The following is a 21,981-nucleotide window of genomic DNA, read 5'->3' as shown; positions in this document are numbered from 1 at the left end:
TCAATAATTACAAGTCCTGTATTTTTATTCTCTATATTCTCTCTATATATATATACTTATATTCTAGAGAAACCACGAAAGGACAGTATTTGGTGGTAATCTACTGCCGCCTGACCACTGCTTTCCCTACCTAACTACCATCCCTGTGTAGTCCGTTGATGGTACTGAAGGTTTGGCTACCCGCATGGTGTCACTGGGAGCCATTAGAACTTTAGGGTGGGATGAGGGGGCACTAGAGGGACACAAGTTTGTTTTTTGTTTCTCAGGTACCACAGGTGAATGTTGTCCTCCCTTACAGACTCTCTACAACATGTTGCTCAACTACAAGCACAAAGAAAACTGGACAAGCAACCACACATTAAAACCTCTGAAATCTGTGGGGCGGTAGCGGCGCACGCCTTTAGTCCCAGCACCAGGGAGGCAGCAGCAGGTGGATCTCCGTGAGTTAGAGGCTAGCCTGGTCTACAGAATGAGTTCCAGGAGAGCCAGGGCTCCACAGAGAAACCTTGTCCCAAACAACCAAGATAGATGGATAGATGGATGGATGGATAGATAGATAGATAGATAGATAGATAGATAGATAGATAGATATAAAAGTTAAAAAAAAAACTCTGAAGTCAGGGGGAAAATAAACAACCCTTTTATCTTTCTAAGATGATTTAGCTCAGGTATTTGTTATAGTAATAGAAAGCCAATTTGCACAGGGAAGAAGACAAGTAAAGCAAAGAATATTTTGGCAATAAGAACAGCATTAAGGCTGGGCAGTGGTCGGTGGATCTGAGTTAGAGGCCAGCCTGGTCTACAGAGCGAGTTCCAAGAGTGGAACTCATTACGTAGACCAGGCTGGCCTCGGACACAGAGATCCACCTGCCTCTGCTTTGCAAGTGCTGGACCAAAGGTGTGCACCTCTATGCCAGGCTCTCGTTCCATTCTTTTGTTTTGCTTCTAGACAATTCTTCATTCTGTAGTTCAGGCTGTTCCTGAACTCATTCAGCCGGCCAAGCGCCTTATCACACCTGTGAGCTACGGTGACCAGTTATTCTGGCCACATTCTTTCCAAAGCAGCCCGAGGACGGACTAGAGTCTTTTCTAATCTTTTTTTTTGTTTTGTTTTTTGTTTTTTTTTTGTTTTTCGAGACAGGGTTTCTCTGTGTAGCCTTGGCTGTCCTGGACTCCCTTTGTAGACCAGGCTGGCCTCGAACTCACAAAGATCTGCCTGCCTCTGCCTCCTGAGTGCTGGGATTAAAGGTGTGTGCCCCCACGCCCAGCCTTTTCTAGTCTTTTTAGTGAGGTAATTTACTAGAAATCATTAAAAGGATCCAAAATATATGCTTTGAAAAGACATAGCTCTGTAATGGCAGCTCTGAATGAAGAAGCCGGCCCTCCAGAGCAGACTCCTTTAACCCACAGGTTTCCAGCACTCGGCAGGGCTGTACCCACTGACCATCCCTGCCTTACAAAGACGCTTTGTCCCATCTTTCCTTTCCGATGATGGTGAGAGCCACTGGGCAGAGGATCCTCATACTTAACCTACACCTTCAAACTGCAGTGCTGGCTCTACAACCCTGGCTGACCTCTTTCTTCCCATCATAAGCCTTCCCACACAAGTGCTTCTGTGTGAGACTAATGCCTCCCACAGTCTGTAGCTCAAGATGACCCTCGAGACATGCTTCTTAAATTACGTGAAAAAGGAAGTCTTCAACTACTGTTCCTTGGTGGAATCCATCCAAGGTGAAACCTCAGTTTACCTACATGTATAAAGCTTTTTGTTTTGTTTTTGAGACAGGGTTTCTCTGTGTAAAAGCCCTGGCTACTCAGGAACTCTCTTTGTAGACCAGGCTGGCCTCAAACTCACAGAGATCAACCTGCTTCTGCCTCCAGAGAGCTGGGATCACAGGTGTGAGCCACTATGGCCCGCTTATTAAGCTATTATTATCCAGTCTCTGTAGCCTGACTTCTTTTACATCTACAAAAAGAAAAAAATGAAGCCAGATGATCACACTCTGCTTAAAACAAGTGGGCATTTGCCAAGTTCTCTAATATATTGAGGACTTTTATTGATATAGCATGACAGGGAAGTGAACAGAAGGAAATTTTATATGCCTATTCAATTTAAAAAGCACACACTTTAGTGTTAGTTTAAAACAGAATCAAGTTGATCAAATAGAAACTTCTAATAAAAAGCTCAGGGCAAAAAAATTAATAACAGTTTATAAGCAGTGACTCTAGTGTATAGATAATAAAAAGGCAGCATGGGAAACTATGGACCACAGAGCTGGTCTGCTTGCACAAAATTCCCCACCACCATTTATGAGCAAATAGCTCACAGGAGTCTCACTGGACTGCTAAACTCCAGGTTCAGTGAGAGTCTATCTCAAAACTTATTGTGGGGAGGTGCTAAGAGTGCACACTGCTCTTCCACAGGCATGAATCAGCGCCCAGCACCCACCCTGGGTAGCTCATGAGTGCTTGTAACTCTAGCTTCAGAGGATCCCACATCTCCATCTCTGAGGGCACCTGTCGTCATGTGAACAGACAAGCACGTATGATCTTAAGTAAAAAGTGGAAGAAAGAGGTTAGTAATTCAGGAAGATGGGGTTGGGAAAAGAAAGTCACAGAGAGAGGAAGCACTCTCAGGCTAGTTTTGTTTTGTTTCTTTTTTTCTTAAGGTCTCACTATATTAACTAGGTTGACCTCAAATTCAGAGAGCCACCTGAATCTGCTTCCTGAGTGCTGGGACTAACGACTAAAGGCATGCAGCCTCAGGCTGACGACTGGTAAGGTTATTAAAAAAGGCCACATAATACTGGTGAAAACTCTAGTATGGTACACAGAAATTACTTCTAAAAACACACAGCCTGGTCTAGGAGCAAACTGAAATCAAGTGTCATTAATCCTGCCTGCCTCTGGGTGAGCTAGAGAGCTTTAAGCTACAGCTGGAGGAATATGAGTGGCCACTGGACACTTGGCTGCTGGCTGCCCGCACAGCCCTCACTGCCCACCACCATGCCTCTGCATATACGCCTCCATCTGGACACAATTAAGAACACACTGTCCTCTGAAGCAACCATGATGGTAGCCTGACTCTCTGCTCTTGGGTTTGTTTGTACGTTCTCAACAGGCAACTGACCCCTCATCAGCCTAGCCTCTTAACACACCCCCATTCCTGTCTTCTCCCAATATAAGCCCAATCAATACTTAAGAGCACCATCCATCCTTTGCCGAAACAAACATACATCTGGAAAGTAACACGTGAGATTATTTGCCAAAATGACAGACTATTTCTTGACTGAATGAAGTGGGCCTAGCACTGTGTTGCATCCGAATGTGAGAAACGCTGGTACAAAAGTTAGAACAAATGGCTGTTCTGCATGCCCTCTTCTGAGGAGACCATAGGCAATCTTTTTCTTTTTTTTTTTTTTAAGTCAGGGTTTCTCTGTGTAGCCTTGGCTGTCTTGGACTTACTTTTTAGACCAGGCTGGTCTTGAACTCACAGAGTTTCACCTGCCTCTACCTCCTGAGTACTGAAATTATAGGCATGTGCCACCATACCCGGCACCACAGAGAATCTTGCTGGAGAGACAACACCTTCTTTTATCATCATCATTTTTTAAACACACATATGTATATCTCTGCATGTGTGTCTCTGTGTGCATGCATATAAGTGCAGGTACTCATGGAACCCAGGTCTCTTGGAAAGATGTATGACACAGATACTGAGAGTCAAACTTGAGCCGCCTTTTACAAGAACTGAGCCATCTCTGCCCTGAAGGACACTATCTTAATGTAATAAGCACTCGTGTCTACTTGCCAGGAACCTTATCTGAGAAAGCTCAAGGGTGGGGCATGGGGTGGGGTGGCAGTGGTTTCATATCTTTAAAAAGCTAACATGCAGGGCGGTGGTGGTGCATGCTTTTAATCCCAGAACTTGGGAGGCTGAGGCAGGTGAATCTCTGAGTTTTAAGATATCCTGGTTCTCAGAGGGAGCTCCAGGACAGCCAGGGCTACACAGAGAAGCCCTGTCTCAAACAAAACAAAACAAAATAAAGAGGAAAAAAGAAATAAAGAAAAGAAAAAGAAGTACTACTGTCCCCTGATCCATGGGAGAAAGCTTCAAGACTCTCGGTGGACTCCTGAAATGGAGGGTGGTACCTATACACACTAAGTGTTTCCCTTAATATTCACATGAACGAGGAAATTTAACTTAAATAGCATAAAAAGTTGCATGACATCAATGGCTTGTTTATTTCTGGAATTTTTCACATAAATAAGCCATATTTTACATATAACAATTCAATTTACATGTTAAATAACACCAAAATAGGATGATTTCATTTTAAAGATTTAATTTTACGTATATGACTGTTTGCTGGAATGGAGGCCATAAGAGGCTGCAGGATTTCTTGGAACTAAACCGTGTGGGTGCTGAGAAATGAGCTCTACCTTCTGCAAGAGGCTTTAGCCATTAGGCATCTCCCCAGCTCTTTGTGATACAGTTTTAGTTTTGGGGTTTTGTTTTGTTTTGATTTTTTGAGACAGGGTTTCTCTGTGTAGTCCTGGCTGTCTTGGAACTCACAAAGGCCTGCCTGTCTCTGCCTCCCGAGTGCTGGGATTAAAGGTGTGAGCCACCACAGCTCAGCAGTGATACATTTTTAAACAGAAGAAAAAGGAGGGAAAACCACAGGTTATAGATGCTTCCCACTCTCACCCTAACAAATCTGATAAAAGATGAGTCACTTTTCCTGAGTGGTAACTGTCTAAATCCTAGTGCTCTGATACTCAAGAATTCTGATCACTGCCTCAAAAAGCTAAAATCAGGATTTTATTTATTTTATTAATTTATTATTTTTTTAAAAGAGCATTCAGGAGGCAGAGGCAGATGGATCTCCGTAAGTTCGAGAGCAGCCTGGTCTACAGTGTGAGTTCCAGTACATCCAGGACTATGTAGCAATACCCTGTTTTAAAAGAAAACAAAACAAGCAAGGTCTTGGTAGTGTACTTGGGAGGGGGAGGCCAGCCAGGGCGCTACAGTGAGAGAGACCTTATCCAGGACAGTGCTCCACATAGCCAGCTTCCAGCGCATCGTGCAGCCTTGGTTGTCCTGTCCTTGCTTCTGTAGATCAGGCTGGCCTATCTTTGCCTCCCAGGTGCTGGGATTAAAGGTGTGCACCACCACACACGACTTGAATTTCAGTTTTTATTGTTTTATTTATTTTTAATTTTTAACATTCATTCATGTAAGGGGGAAGGAGGGATGAAAGGACTGGAGGAGAAAAGGAGGGAGAGAGGGCACATGTACTTTAGAGGGCATGCCAAAGTCAGAGGGCAGCCTGCAGGAGTACGCTCGCTCTCCCGTGTGGGTTCGAGTTTAAGTGGTCATGTGTGATAACAAGATCTTTACCTAAACATCGCACTGCCTAGATTTCAACAGTTTTAAAGTTAGCATACTGTTCCTTTTTATTATGATTATTTTACTCATGTATGTGTGTTTGTATATTTATGCCATGTAAGAGATGGTTCTTGCAGAAGCCTGGTGAGGGCACTGCCACATGGCAGGAGTGCTAGGAAAATAACTGTGGTCTTAGGCACTGCAAGGCCAGCTCTCCTGCCTCCAGGTTTCCAATCTTGAACGCCTGGTCAGGACTACCGACATACAGCTGTTACTGAAGTAAAAGATCCCTAGAGAAAGCTGGGGAAAGTAACAGAACGAGACAGTGGGAACCTCAGCATCCTCCAGCTTCACTCTGTAGTCATGGTAAGGCAGTCAAAGCAGGGCAACTGATAATTAAAGGTAGTCTGTTCATTTTGTAGCCAAGCTAGGCAGGTAAGATCTAGGATTAAATGCAATTTTCATGGAAAGCACAGAGAACTGTATATTTTGGAACTACTGAAAAAGCACTCTGTGAAGAATAGAATCATGACACGATTTTTGATCTTTGAAGGCAAGTAAAGGAGAGGCATAAAGTTTGTCTGCCCTCCACCCCACTAAAGCAGGATGTCATTTAGGGAAACCACATCCAAACTCATCACCATAGGGGGCACCATAGGAGGGGTCATCCTGAGTTTTTGGTTGTTTTGTTTTAGTATTGTTTGTTTTCAGTCAATGAACTAGGACTTAAGGATGGGATGTGGTGACAAAGTGGGGATCCTTCATGAATCTACCAGTTTTCAAACTGCTCTATCACAACTGGCTCTTCCTAGGCAAGTGTCTTGTGAGCCCTGGCTTGTAAGGCACAGGCTTGGCCAGGATGTATCCTTTCCTTCATTTTTGACACACACCTTTGTCAAAGAGCACACATAAACTTCTCCTGGGATCTATTCTCAGCATATCTGCTCAGAAAAGCTGAGAGCACTGGAAAAGCAGGGTGCTTGGGGCCCACAGACTAATGGACAAAGAGCTACCGACCGTGAACCCCGTCACGCCAACCCCTAAGGTGCGTGTGAAAGGCGCCTGCACAAGGGCAGGGCAGGGGAGACCGTGCTTGCTTCCACGCTAAGAAAGGTTATCTGCTCCACTGAACCACAGAGCCGAAGGCTGTGTGTGTGACTGGCACACTCCTGCAGCTGAACCAGAAGCATCCTTCCAATGCTTTCTTTATCCTTGTAAAGAAACTGCCCAACCGCCCGCCCCAAGACAGGGTTTCTCTGTGTAGCCCTGACTGTGCTGGAACTCACTGTAGACCAGGCTGGCCTCAAACTCGGAGATCCACCTGCCTCTGCCCCCTAAAGTGTGCTGTACCACCAGTTGGCTTCAAACTAACTCTCTCTCTCTCCCTCTCCCCCCCTCAGCGGTTTGTTAGCCTTGGCTGTCCTGAACTAGCTCTGTAGAGCAGGTTGTCCTCCAACTCACAAAATCTGCCTGCCTCTGCTTCCTGAATGCTGGATTAAAGCTGTGTGCCAGCAGCAGCCTTGGCTTCAAACTCTTAAAGAAACAACAAACTGCTGTATCATCATTTTGCCCACGAAGGCTGGAAGAAGGCATCAGATCCCTTGGAACTGGAGTAACAGATGGTTGTAAGCTGCCATGCAGGTGCCATGAAAGGAACCAGGGTCCTCTGCCAAGAGCAGTTAAGTGTAGGATCACTTCAGAGCCGGCTCTCCAGAGTTAGATTCTTATACGAGCTCCATCCTGAACTATGGAATGGACATCTTCACTTGTCAAGATGGGCAGCCCTCGAAGCTTTACACAAGACGCATCAGGATACCATGAACTTTAGAAGAGCTATATAAACCCTAAGATGGTTTCCTCGTGGGCAGTGGTATTTTAGGTACATGGCTCAGACTGCTCAGCAGGCTCGTTACAGACCCTGACACCCTTCCTGATTAGCAGTGGGGACGGATCATGTCACAGAAGAAAAACACATTTCTGCATAATTGCCTAAGTTAAATGTGCTTCTCTTACTCTACCCGACAAATCATCCCTTGCTTATTACTTTCTATAATTTAATATATATAAGTGCTTTACTGGCAAGCCTCTCAAAAGAATAAATAATACTTAATGACTGCCTACAGTTTAATTAACTCATGATTGAACTTCTCATGGACTGCCATAAACATTAAATTACACCCTTCCTCAAAGCTGCCATGCATAGAAATCTTGTCTCAAGCCTTAACCCTCTTGCCTCAACAATTCTGAAATTTCAGCAACTCTATGTTGGACACAGAGGTGAGAGAATCAGCCTTAATGCCTGGTTATAAAGTGTGTTATTTTACAGAGCAAGAATGAGGTCTTAATTTAAATAAGACTGAAAATGTGCACAATGTCAGAACACCTCATTTCCATTACAGCAGTCATTAAACATCTCTGGGTCTCTAGCTTCCTCATTAGCATAAACTCAAGTATTACCACAAGGTTTCTAGTTTCTGCCCTGGCTTCTCACAGGAGCTGCCATTTCTGCCTACATGATGTTGCAAATAAATTTTCCTTTTGGCATGGCTCAGCTGTCAGGCACCTCTGTTCTGTAATGAACCCATGAATTACATCTCCCTGCTCTGACATCTCTGGTCTCACACATCAAAATATTGTTCTCCAATTGTAATTTATAACTTAATTTAAATGTCCCTTTTCCTGTGACCTTTTTATATCAAATGGCAGTGCATTTGGCAGTTTCAACTGTATCAAAGTACCTTTTGCAATTGCAGCCATTAGAGTAACTGTAGGAAAAGCCTCTAAGTCAGACTGCTTTCCAGCCCAATGTTTAGTAAGTGTGGTTTATTTAAAAAAAAAAATGTAAGATTAGAGTCCTCTGCTATCAAAATTATGCTGTACACACTCTAAGAAATTACCAAAAAACCTCAGGAAGAGGAAGAGCAGGATTTGGATCTTACAATTCTTTGTATATATATATTTTTTTAATTAAAAAAAAAAAAAGGCTGGGCGTAGTGGCGCACATTTTTAATCCCAGCACTCGGGAGGCAGAGATAGGCAGATCACTGTGAGTTCGAGGCCAGCCTGGTCTACAAAGCAAGTCCAGGACAGCTAAGGCTACACAGAGAGACCCTGTCTCAAAAAACAAAAACAAAAAACAAAACAAAAACAAAAACAAAAAAACCTTTGTGTGTAGATGTTCTGTGCATGAGTTCACATGTGGGCTGGAGAGATGGCTCAGATGCTAAAAGCTAGGCTCACAACCAGAAATGTGCGTTCACATGTGGCCGTCAGAGGGCAGCTTGTAGTGAGTGGCCAGTGCTCTCCTTCTACCACGTGGATCCCAGGGATCAGCCCTGGGTGGGAGGTTTGGCAACAGTCAATTTACCAGCCTGCCTCATACACTTCAATATGAACATATGTTTAAAAAAAATAAAAAGACTGTCAAAAGCTGTCAAAGACATTTAAAAAAAAAGTCTTCCTGTCCATAACCATAATGAACAGACTTAATTCATAACATCATCATCAGTAACTGAGTACTGAACACACAATATGATTACATATATAATATATAAAATACATGTAAAAAAGTCACAATTAAAAATATAGGCACTAGAAGGGTGATGGTGGTGGCACACACCTTAATCCTAGCAGTGCATCTCTGAATTCTAAGTTCAAGGCCAGCATGGTCTACAGTATGAGTTCCAGGACAGCTAAGGCTACAGAGAGAAACCCTGTCTTGAAAAAACCAACAATGAACAACAACCAACCAACCAACCAACCAAACCCAAGCTCGTCTTTAATCCTAGCACTCAGGAAGCAGAGGTAGGCAGATCTCTGTGGGTTTGAGTCCAGCCTCATCCAAAGAGTGAGTTTCTAGGATAGCCAGTACTGTTACAGAGAAAAAAACAAAACAAAAACCAAAAACCAAAACAAAACAGAACTACCACCAACAACCCCAAATACAGAACCAAAAAATTACCAGCATGGTATTCATTTTGTTTGGTCATTGGTCCATTAGATATTGCTTATTTAGGTACCACTACAGCTAAATTTCTCTAAATATTCTAATGGGAGCAAAGAAAAATGACAAAAATACAGAATTTAACTGCTTAGAAAAGGTGTTGTTAATTTTTATAAGAAAATAGAATCCTTGGACATGTCTCTTGTTGTCACATTTTGGAGTAAACTCAAGGCCCTGTGCACACTAGGCCAGTGCTATGTTACTGCTACACAGAAAACAACAGACAAGGTCCTAGAGTTACGCTAACCCTGCAGTTATATAGAAGAGTGGTAGGGCAGTGCATTTCATCACAAGCATCACTTTTAGTAGTCACTGCCTTGCTGCAGGCCATTCTAAACAACAGTGCAGGGGTTTAACACAGCCCATAATCCGGGAAGAAGTTTGTGCTGAGTCCCAGGCCTACAATGCTCAACCTGGAGCAGCTGCAGTCCGACAATGCAGTTGATGCAGAGGCACATCCCTCCTTGCTTTGACCTGGGCCTTGGAGCTAAGAGCGGGTAATGGAAAGCAGGGAATCGACAAGGAAAAGACCCACCCAAGCTAGGAAACAAAACAAATGCTAGCACAGAACGCTGGAGCCACTGTGGAGCAAGCTTTGAGAATCTACTCAGTGTGGTGCAACTGTTAGGATTCTGCTTCAGTCTGCCTACCTGTGATGTCACCTCTTACCTACCACGGGGGCGTGGCCCTGCCCAGGGCTATATAAAAAACAGACTCTCCAGGTGGGGTGTCCTCTCTCTCCATGCTCATTTAATAAACTCAGTATAACATATATCTGCTGCCTGGCCAGGCGTGGTGGTGCACGCCTGTAATCCCAGCACTCGGGAGGCAGAGACAGGCAGATCTCTATAAGTTTTAGGCCAGCCTGGTCTACAAAGTGAGTCCAGGACGGCCAAGGCTGCACAAAGAAACTGTGTCTCGAAACAAAACAAAACAAAACAAAACAAAACAAAACAAAACAAAAAATCTGCTGCCTGGTACCTTCAATCTACCATTGCCTTAATTTTTATATAAAAGCAACCAATCCTGCCTGTCCTTAATGAACAGCAACAAGCAAACAAAACACTCAGTTTTGGAAGTAGGTAAAAATAAGCAGCAAATATATCCAGGCAACAACAACGAAATATATATTCAGGCAACACCCTCAGGTCATTTCACAACTCTTTCCCAAACACTATAGTGTCTGAAAGTGAACAGGTTGCCATCTCTTGCTAAGGGTTACTGAGAATGTTCTAGACTCTCAGCAAGAAGAATGCAGAAGTCAGACAAGCCACTCTGTAAAATTTCAATAGACTACCTCTCCAAGTTTTGGCGAAGTTGAACCATCTTTGGAGGCTGTTTGCTACTGTCTCCATACCAAGAAAAGCCTGGAGCCAGGGCAGGTGAGTTGTGTAGAAGAGTCAGCACTCTAGGGGGGCTTGGCTGAGGCTTGATTTAAGCCCTTCCCTTCCCCCTAAGTCCCTCCCCGCTCCCGCTCTGAAATACAGGGCAATCATCTCACTTAAGCCTCTTATTTTCTCAGCTGCAGAAAGGAAAAGAGAACCTATTTTGGAAGACTGTTTAGCATAGACATCTCTCATTATCTCTGATACTAAAATATATTCTATTAAGGACAGCTAGTGACTGGGGGAGGAGGGGATGGTCAGGTCATAGGAAGTGTCATGGGAATAGAAGAACTTCCTGGGACAAACCTTGAAGTGGCCACTACACTTGATTCACTGGCACCATAGGGTTCAGGCTGCCTTTGTCCCCAGTCTCTTGCCAGCTGGATGTGACAGCACTGATTTTTACATGAAATTCTGAATACATTATTATTTACACTTAACATACATATATCTATCTATCTATCTATCTATTTATCTATCTATCTATCTATCTATATTTGATTCTTAGAAAGTCTTTCTTCCTGCTTTTCATGTATGAATTCAGCCACACAACACCAGCTGGTAGTTCCTAAGGGGAGGAGAGCAGTGAGAACTCAGTGAATGACTCTGCTGACACAGGGCGGGCACAGGTGGCCATGAAGAGAAGTTCTGGAATCCTCTGGAATCCAGACCATGTAGGGGACTTTTCTGCATGGCGACTTGCCGAGAGAAAAAGGTCCATCTAGAAGCAAAATGGTTCTAGACCATTAACAGACATGAAGACACACATGTACTTATTCCTAGCATCCACACAGCTTTGAAAACAAGCCAAAAAATGAAATCCAAATCTGGGCAAAAGGATGCAGGATGCAAGACCACAGCACTATCTAACTGGTGTGGCACAAGGAACCTACTCATAAATGCTAATCCACTCCAGGAAAAGGTCTGACTGTAGTAATTAGACACACATATTAGTAAGACAGACAACTGTAGAATCTGCTTTAAATTTCACAGCAGCCAGCGTACAACAGCTGCTGCCAAATCACAGCAGCCTTATCTGCAGTGGTTTATGACAAGCAATTTTAAGGTTGTGTGTAAATAATTACACTTAATGTTCTGTACATAACAACAGAATTATGGAACAAAGAAAAGCAAAGAGCTCACACAGTGGCACATGTAAGGCTCAGGGTTGGGGAAACTGGATGGCTGCTCTTCAGTCTGCACACTTCACCAGGCACAAGCTGAAGAAACTGTCCTTGGTTGTGAAGAAGGAGGAGGAGAAGGAGGAGGAAGAGGAGGAAGAGGAGAAAGAAGAAAGAAGAAGAAGAAGAAGAAGAAGAAGAAGAAGAAGAAGAAGAAGAAGAAGAAGAAGAAGAAGAAGAAGAAAAAGAAAAAGAAAAAGAAGAAAGCCTGTTTATGAGGAACAAAGTGCTCTCCAGCAAAACCACTAGTTCTGAGCCTTAGAAATGGAGTTGCCTCACACTCCTGGCATTAACAAGCAACACATAAACAAGCCCATCCACACATACAGACATGGTAAGGCAGTGAAGAGCAGCAGTTCTCAGTGTCTGGGAGGCACAGAAGCCAACCTGGACTGCCCAGTAACTGATCTTCCTAAATCGTTTGGTTAACCTGATCCATATCCCTAAGAACGCTGAGTCAGATTCATGCAGCTAACAAGCAGGGAGGGCAGCAGGAGACATCAGCAGTTATCTATAAAACTAACAAACAGCCACGTAGGGAGAAAGACGAGATCCCTCCCAGAGAGAATGTCCACCTAGCCTCGTACCACAGGTGGGAGGCCAGCAGACTACGCTGAGAGAAGGACTGCTGGCCAGGGAACAGAACACATGAGGAACCTACAGTAAGTGACAGCAACTGAGATAGGACAGAGGTGGGAACACTAACAAGGGATGAAGAGAGAAGCTCCAAATGACGTATCTATCAGATATGCCGGGAGGGCTGAGAGACTCCATCTGCCTACAAGTTTAAATGATTGTAAGGAAAAGACATCATTTTTAGATGATCCACACTTAAAGAACTATGAAGATTAAATTAGTTCATATATAAAAACAAACTGTCGAGAGGCATGTAAGAAATCAATGAGCGGCTGGGCAGTGGTGACACAGGCAGTGTGGATCTTTTGGAGTTCGAGGCAAATACACACCGAGAAGCAAAACAAAGTAAGAATAAATAAAACACAAATCAGAAGAATGTGCTGAAAACAAATTCACAGGGGAGGCTGTGGGGTAGGCACAGGAGTCACTCCTTATCTATTATAACTAAGGAAGGTATGGAGTTTTAGGGAAGGTGCTCTGACCAGATAGCACTTATAAGTGAGAATGGAAAAAGCCGGGTGTGGTGGCACACGCCTGTAATCCCAGCACTCAGGAGGCAGAGGCAGGCGGATCACTGTGAGTTCGAGGCCAGCCTGGTCTACAAAGTGAGTCCAGGACAGCCAAGGCTAACACAGAGAGACCTTGTCTTGAAAAACAAACAAACAAACAAAAAAAAAAGTGAGAATGGGTAATACTACGATATAGAAGAAAGTTGAAAACATTATCCTCAGTGAAAGAAACCAGTTCAAACTCCTGACTTTTATACACAGCCATCGCCCTGGAATGGGGAGAACAGACAGATCCACAGGAACAGAAAGCAGTGAGAGGTTGTACAGGACTGACCAAGCACAGGGAACTGAGAATGGAGCCAAGCATCCTTTATGGGTGATAAAATGTTCTAAAATTGATAGTGGCAATAGCTGTCTGAATCTTAAATATATCAAAAATACAAACTGCACATCTCCCCACCCCCTTTTGTTTTGTTTTTGTTTCTCTGTGTAGCCCTGGCTTAGCCTGAACTCAGAGATCCACCTGCCTTTGCCTCTTGAATGCTGGGATTAAAGGTGTATGCCACCACCACCACCTGGCTCAAGCTAAATAGATAATTATCGTACCTCAATAACCTGTTATATAAAAAAAAAGAGAAGAAAGAAATTATTGCAAAGTCTGACATATGGTGCACAGCTATCATCCAAGCACTTGGGAGGTGGAGGCAGGAGACACTCAAGGTTATTCCCAAGGCTATATATTGAATTTCCATCAGGCTAGCCTGGGCTACAATGAGACCCTGACTAAATTTCCCTACTGTGGTGGTCTGAATAGGAATGACCCCCCAAAGACTCAAGTGTTTGAATGCTTGGCCCATAGGAAGTGGCACTATTGGGCGTGGCCTTGCTGGAGTAGGTGTGGCCTAGCTGGAGAAAGTGTGCCACTGTGGGGACAGCCTTTGAGGTCTCCTATGCTCAAGTTAAGGCAGTGTGGAACACATCTCCTTCAGCTGTGTGTGGATCAAGAACTCTCAACTTTTCCTCTACTTTTTCTGCCTACATGCTGCCACACTTCCTGCCATGACAGTAAGTAGACTAACCCTCTGAAACCGTAAGCCAGTCCCAATGAAATGTTTTCCTTTCTAAGAGTTCCTGTAGTCACAGCGTCTCTTCACAGCAAATACCTTCCAACTTCCTTGAACCCTAAAAAGAAATGGGTAAACAAACCAAACCAAAACAAAATAAAACAAAAAACCAAACCAAACAACAACAACAAAAACACTTGATGGTAACTCATAATGGAAAAGCAGAGCTGGGGCCTAGACTTCCTCTTGCAAGGAGCAAGGCAAACAGAGCCTGACGGTCCTGTGTGACATGGATCAAAAAACGCAAGGTAGGCATGCATCACTGGTTTTAATGTGGGTGGCTATGATTCCCTAGCCACACCAGAGAAACCAGTCCAACTAAGTAAAGCTATAGCCTGCCTTAAAAGGAACAAAATATAAAAGAAATAAAGCTAAAATCCACCCTCATTTAAACGAGACAAGAATAAGACATATAAATTATGTTAAAATGTCTTTACCTGGAACTTTAGAACTAAGTTTTACTACAAAGGGAGCCAGGCTAGTAAACATCTTTCTTCCTATTTATTCATTTGTTTGTTTAAGTTTTGCTTATTGGGTGTCACTCCATACCCCAAACTGGCCTCAAACTGTTGATCTTTCTGTCTGTCTCCAGACTGCTGTAATTACAGACATGTACACCACCATGCCTGACCATAATAGTAAATTTCTACTCACTTCATTTTTAAAAAGGTCAAAGCACAACATATGAAAGAGGTTAACATGTACACATTGCTATGTTGACAACCAGTGGGAAGGTCTTTGTTATACCACAAACCCCTCCTACAAGCCTCTGTTGATACCACCTCCAAAGCAGTAATGAGAGCACCCCCAGCACACACTGATACCTTGTTGCTGAATAAATAAAGGTCTGTCAGGATTGATTTATATGAGCTACTGTCCTGAAATTTATTGGATTTGCATAATAAGAAACATCATATAGCATGTCAACTTTTTCTATTACCCTTTCCAACAACAAATCACTCCCTCTCCACCAGACCAAAAAAGAAAAAAAGAAAAAAGAAGAAGAAGAAAAAAAAAAAAAGACCTTAACCCAAGTCAGCAAACACTAACCATTTAATGTTACTGTGTGTGGATAGGGCAGTACTACAGTACTACTGTATTTTTCAGACTACAAAGGAACAAATGAGATGAAGGCGGTCTTTACAGTCACCTTATCAGCATATCCTGCCATACCAACTTCATAATGCCAAGTTTTACATAATCAGCTCTGATATAGACATGAGCCTGATCCGTTTATTCAACCATATACAAACATTAGCCTCTCTCTATCACACACCAGGCAGCAGGGTAGGGCTCAGGAAACAAGATGATTAATACCTGATAGTTAACAAATTGTTGTTATCTGACTAACTAAAACCCATTCAATTACTGTGAACTTTTGAATCTTCTGTTGGATATGTGGGTGTGCATAAATAAATAAGCAAACAAATACATACTCCTGACTATGTTAAAAACCTTGATTCAAGTGTATAGCAGCCAGCTATATTTCAGGGAATAAAGCTGTCTAGGTTGAAGTGCGAACTCTGCTGCATGATTATAAATTTTACTTATATCAAGTACAAAACAGATGCTGAGTACTGTAGGAAAAGTGCTGTAAAAAAAAAAAAAGGCAACAAATTATTCAGGAGAAGTTAAGTTTAATTTTATTAATGGAAGAAAATTGAGCCTCAACAGTGAAATATAGTATCAGTTTAATAAGAATAATTCAGCATAATATATGATCTGTTTTGTAAGATGGCAGAATCAAACCCATCAGGATAAGAAGGCTGTTCTGTGCTTTGTGGCATCAAGTTTACTAATTAGTTACCAGTTAATGGTACAGGTTCATTTTGCACATGCACATTGTTACACACAAACTAACACTACCTGGGTCATTCAGAAACACTTCTAAAAATAACAGCTTAAAGTATCATAAGCAGCACATGGTGGCTCACACCTGTAACCTAACATCGGGTGACTGATGAGAGGCTAGCCCAGGCAACCTGGCAAATGTCAATCCAGCCAGAGATATACAGTGGGACTCTTTCTTATGAACTCCTCCCCAAAAAGTCAACCAATAAGCAAACAAAACAAATGCATGCCTCAAGTACGACAGACATTGTCAGACTGGATAGCAAGACAAGAACAACACAACACACAAAAGGACAAGTGACCTACTTCAAAAACAAAGAGGCAAGATTCAAAATAAGAAGCTACAACAGGGGCTGGAGAGATGGTTCAGAGGTTAAGAACACAGGCTGCTCTCTCAGATGTCCTGAGTTCAATTTACAGCAACCACATGGTGGCTCACAACTATCTATAATGAGATCTGGTGCCCTCTTCTGGTTTTCTGAGAATACCATGTAAATAATAAAGGAAGAAGGAAGAAGGAAGCAGGAAGAAGCAGGAAGCAGCAGCAGCAGCAGCAACAACAGGATAGAAACAGCAAAGACAAGAAAGCTGGAGAGCCTGTATCAACACCAGGCATAAGAGACACCAAGACAAAGGACATAAAGAGGCTAACCCCTCAACGGTGCAAGAGCCAATACACAAATACTACAAAGTCCAAGTGTCCAAAACATACTGAAAAATGAACAGGGTCTAGTAACAATGAAAATGTTAAAATGGTGAGTATTATTCAGACCTTCCTAAAGCAATCACAATCTCCCCCCCCCCTCTCTCTCTCACACACACACACACACACACACACACACACACACACACACACACACACACACAAACTATAGGGTTGAGAACACATGAAGCATTTGCATTTAACCACTATAAATTGCATGACAAACCAGGTAACAAACTACAAAAGATATCTTGAGGCTCAAGGGAAAGCTTAGTGGTTAAGAGCATGCATTGCTATTATAGAGGATAAGAGCATCATTCTTTTGTTTGTTTGTTTTTGAGACAGAGTCTCTCTGTGCAGCTTTGGCTGTCCTGGACTCATTTAGACCAGGCTGGCCTCGAACTCAGATCCACCTGCCTTTGCCTCCCGAGTGCTGGGATTAAAGGTGTGCACCACCACGCCCGGCTAAGAGTACCATTCTTAGCACCCACATTATGTGGCTCAAACCCACCTTGATGTCCATCTCTAGAGGATCCAAATCCTCTGGCCTCTTCAGGTATCTACACTCAAAGGTACACATACACACATATGCACATAAGTTAAAATAATGAAAATAAATCTTTTACTCCCTGACTGGCATGAAATTAAATTATCACTAACACTTCAAAAAATGAAATTTAGAAAAATGAGCCAGGTGGTGGTGGTGCATGCCTTTAATGCCCAGGTACAGGCAGAGGCAGGTGGATCTCTCTGAGTTCAAGGCCAGCCTGGTCTACAGAGTGAATTCCAGGACAATCAAGGCTACACAGAGAAATCCTGTCTTGGAAAACAAAACAGGGAGCTAGAGAGATGGCTAGGAGGTTAAGTAAGAGGACTGGTTGCTCTTTGAGAGGTCTTGAGTTCAATTCCAAGCAACCACATAACCATCTATAATGAGGTCTGGTGCCCTCTTCTGGCATGCAAGCATACAAGCAAGGTAGAGCACTGTATATATACATAATAAATCATAAAAAAGAAAAGAGCCAGGTATGTTGGCTGTAATCCCAGCACTGGGGGAGGCAGAAGCAGGTGGATCTCCATGAGTTCAAGCCCCACCTGGTCTATAAAGTGAGTCCAGGACAGCCAAGGCTACACTGAAAAACCTTGTCTGGAAAACACAAAAACAAAAACAAAAAACAACCAAAAAAGAAAGAATTAAACAAAATAGAAATTTAGAAAAATGAAATTAAAACAATTTAATTCTAAATAAAGGGCCAAACTAACACACCCCACCCCCACATACACAAGGTTTAAAAGCATTTAGAAAAGCAAGAAAATGCATGCAAAGGCAGAAAAATAAAATAAAAATGTATGATAAAAGCAGTTATTTAACACGCAACTTGTAGAAGCTGGAAATATATCAAATTGAACTTCCAAGTATAAAAAAACAAGTTTAGTGATGAGAAAACTACAATAGAACCAAAGCCTACTGTTGCAAAAAAATATCAATTTTGATAAATCTCTACTTAGGGTGATCCAGAAAAAATAAATTCAAGGTCTTAGGAAAGACAGGAAGGCCAACAATTAGAAAGTCTACAGACATTTAAATGTAAACTAGAGGAAATAGACAAAAATATTTAAAAACACAGACTTACATAAAATCCGAATAGATATGTACCTATTATGATGTTATTATTTTTTATTTAAATAATTTATTCAGATTACATCGGTTGTTATCCTCTCACTTGCATTACAATTTTGTTCCTTAGACTGTTTTACTATTATTTTAAGAGTGTTGTGTGCATGCACACCTGTGTGCAGGTGCCCTTGGTGGCCCAAAGAGGGTATCTAATCCTCAGGAACTAAATTATAGGAACTACCCAATGTGGATATGGGCAAGAAAAAGGCAGTGCTTGCTCCAGAAGAGTAGGAAATGCTAAGTCATCTCTTCAACCTCTATAAAATTAAAAACATTAAAATGTTATTTGTGCCAGGCATGGTGGCACACGCCTTTAATCCCAGCACTCGGGAGTAGGTTGCTGTGAATTCTAGGCCAGCCTGGTCTACAAAAAGAGTGCAGGACAGCCAAGGCTACACAGAGAAACCCTGTCTTGAAAAAAAGAAGAAAAAAAATGTTATATGTTTGTTTGTTTGATTGATTATTGTGTGTGCACCAGCATGTTTGTGTGTCCAGTGTGGGCATGGATGCCTGGATGTTCGTGTCCTTCAACTTATAGAAGCACGCTCTCCCCTTTCAGCATGTGGGTTTGAAGAATCTAACTGAAGTCATCAGGCTTGGCAGTAAATGCCTTTACCCACTGAGCAGCTCACAAGCCCAACTTATAATTTTTAAATGATTCATTAATAAATATTCAAGTTCTGATAACTTTACTAGTTCTTGAAAATGTTTAGCAATAATAAAACAATTTTATAGACTCATTAATATATTACAAAAAAATAAAGGTATATGTCAACATCCGTCATGAACCCATATATAAAGTTCTTTAAAAAAAAAATGAACAAACAGAGCTGAGCAGGGATGGGGCACACCTTTAACCCTAGCACCTGAGTGGCTGACACAGGATGGTCTCTGACTTCAAGGCCAGTCTGGTCTACAGAGCACATTCTAGGACAGTCAGGGCTACACAAGAACCTAATCTTGAAAAGCCACAAAATAAAATAAAGAAAATTAAGGCAAAATAAGGCAAAAATAACAAACAGGACAGGACTGAAAAAGGATTTATCCTATTAACAGCTGATTACCATTTGAAAACAATGCCTTTTAGCCTGTCAAAAAAAAAAAAAAAGATAGCTACTATGTGATCTCATCAGATATAAACAAACCAACTGACAAAATCCACACCCATTTACAATAAAAATTTCAACAAGAGAATATTCTCAGTGTGACTAAACACCAACTCCATACTACACAGACTGAAAGCTTTCTACAATCATCAGTGAGGAAGATTCAAGGACAATGCAAGAAAGCACAGACAAGAAACACAGACTAGAGGGAGCCACAACCCCAGGGGTGGGAATGCATTTATACAGGTGGGTCTCTGAGTCGGGGGGCCAGCCTGCTCTACAGAGAAACCTTGTGTGGTGGTTTGAATAGGTATGGCCCCCATATACTCTTGTGTTTGAACGATGAGTCCACAGGAAGTGGCACTACTAGGAGGTGTGGCCTTGTTGGAGGAAGTGTGTCACTGTGGGGGCAGGCCTTGAGGTCTATGCTCAAACTACACCCAGAGTGACACACAAGCTCCTATTGTCTACAGCTCAAGATGGGAAACTCTTGGCTCCTCCAGCGCCATGTCTGTCTGCATGCTGCCATGCTTCCTGCCATGATGATAAAGGACTGAACCTCTGAAGTGAAAGCCAGTCTCAATTAATGTTTTCCTTTATAAGAGTTGCCATGGTCAAGATGTCTCTTCACAGCAATGGAAATCCTGTCTTGAAAAACAAAAACAAAAAACCCAAACAAGCAAACAAAAAAGTGGTGGTGCCAAGGGAGGAACTCAGAGGAGACACAAAAGTAATTATTTGATTGTGTACAAAGTAGACTCTAGAGAATGGAACTAACAGAGCTACTCAGTAACTCAGTGACAACTCAAACATGCCGGGAGGGGACATTATTACAGTACAATGTTCATTATTCAAACTTCAAATGGTAAGTACACTTATGAAAGCAGATTTTTTTTTCATAAGTCTTTAAAAAAGAAAATCACAGCAGGAAAATGTCCCTATCGAAGGCTTTCCTGACCCTATTCACATTCTGAGCTCACAGAAGCTCGCAGCTATCATCTGATCTGAATCTCAACTCCACACCTGTGGAGCCTTATAGGCCTTTTTTTAGCACTGTCATGTGTAAAGCGTCTTTCTTTATATGTAAATTAAAAACTAAGTATTAAAGTAGTAAAGCAGTGCTAGAGAGATGGCTCAGCAGTTAAGAGCACTGTCTGCTTGTCCAGAAGACCCGGGTTCAATTCCCAGCACCCACATGGCAGCTCACAACTGCCTGTGACTCCAAGATCTGATAGCCTCACACAGACATACATGAAGGTAAAACACCAAGGCACAAAAAATAAAAATAAATAAATTATTAAAATTAATGAGGAAAGCTGGGGCATGGTGGCGCCTTTAATCCCAGCACTGGGGAGGCAGAGGCAGGCAGATGGCTATGAGTTCGAGGCCAGCCTGGTTTACAAAGGGAGTCCAGGGCAGCCAAGGCTACACAGAGAAACCCTGTCTCAAAAAACCAATAATAATAACAACAACAACAAAGTACACAGGTACAAAAAAGCTATTACCTGTTTGGCTGTATGTCCACCTATGCCTGCCATGCATACACATGGAACCCAGAGGATACCCTGTACAGTTGGTTCTCTCCCTCCACCATGTGGATGTGGGATGGCACTTAGGTGTGGATGCTTAGCAGCAAGTGTCTTTAGAACATGTCCACAAGGTCACTCAACTGCCAACACACAAAGTTGGCCTTAGTATTACATAGTACTCCAAACTGCTAGTCAGAGCAGAGTGAAACTCAGCCACCCTGGCCACAGCAGCAAGCTGAGTGCCAGGCACTTTGTAGTGAAAGGTCATCACATTAACAATGAAAGTCATTTTCTTTTTTGTATGTTTTAAGTTTTGTGGATTAGCAGCATTCAACAATTACCTGGCTCTTTTTTGTTTGAGTTTTTCTGTGTAGTTGTGTAGTTGAGAGTTTCTGTGTAGTCCCCGCTGTCCTGGACTCACTTTGTAGACCAGGCTGGCCTTGAACTCACAGAGATCCACCTGCTTCCCTCCTTCAGTGCTGGAATTACAGGCATGTGCCACCGCATCTGGCTAGCCTGGCCTCTCTGAACCTAGAATTCTTATATAGAAACTAGGTAGATGATTGCTGAAGTCCCTTCCATCAACAGAACTCTCAAAAGACAGACAGACAGACAGACAGACAGACAGACAGACAGACAGACACACACACACACACACACACACACACACACACACACACACACACACAAAGATGAACTTAAATTAGATAACTGTTAGGAGTTGTTAAGCCTCCAGAGTTCCCTGCTTCTACACATATAACCATATGACCACCATACATAAACACACACAACTCCTAAGTCCAAAGCTGACTCCAAAACACTCAGCATTACTTGTTTGGATTTCACAATTTCACATTAAAAAACATACAGAAGGCAACTGCTTCAAA

At 42.5% G+C, this 21,981-nt stretch overlaps 1 protein-coding gene across 5 annotated transcripts in view; it reads right to left on the bottom strand.

Annotated features, from left to right (window-relative positions):
* RERE (arginine-glutamic acid dipeptide repeats) overlaps positions 1 to 21,981 on the bottom strand; it is a 337,601-nt gene that overhangs the window by 79,362 nt on the left and 236,258 nt on the right. The window lies entirely within an intron of this gene.

This window comes from Acomys minous, assembly GCF_964271855.1.
Source record: "Acomys minous genome assembly, chromosome: 6".
NCBI lineage: Eukaryota > Metazoa > Chordata > Mammalia > Rodentia > Muridae > Acomys > Acomys minous.
This window is presented reverse-complemented; position numbering and strand designations above follow the sequence as displayed.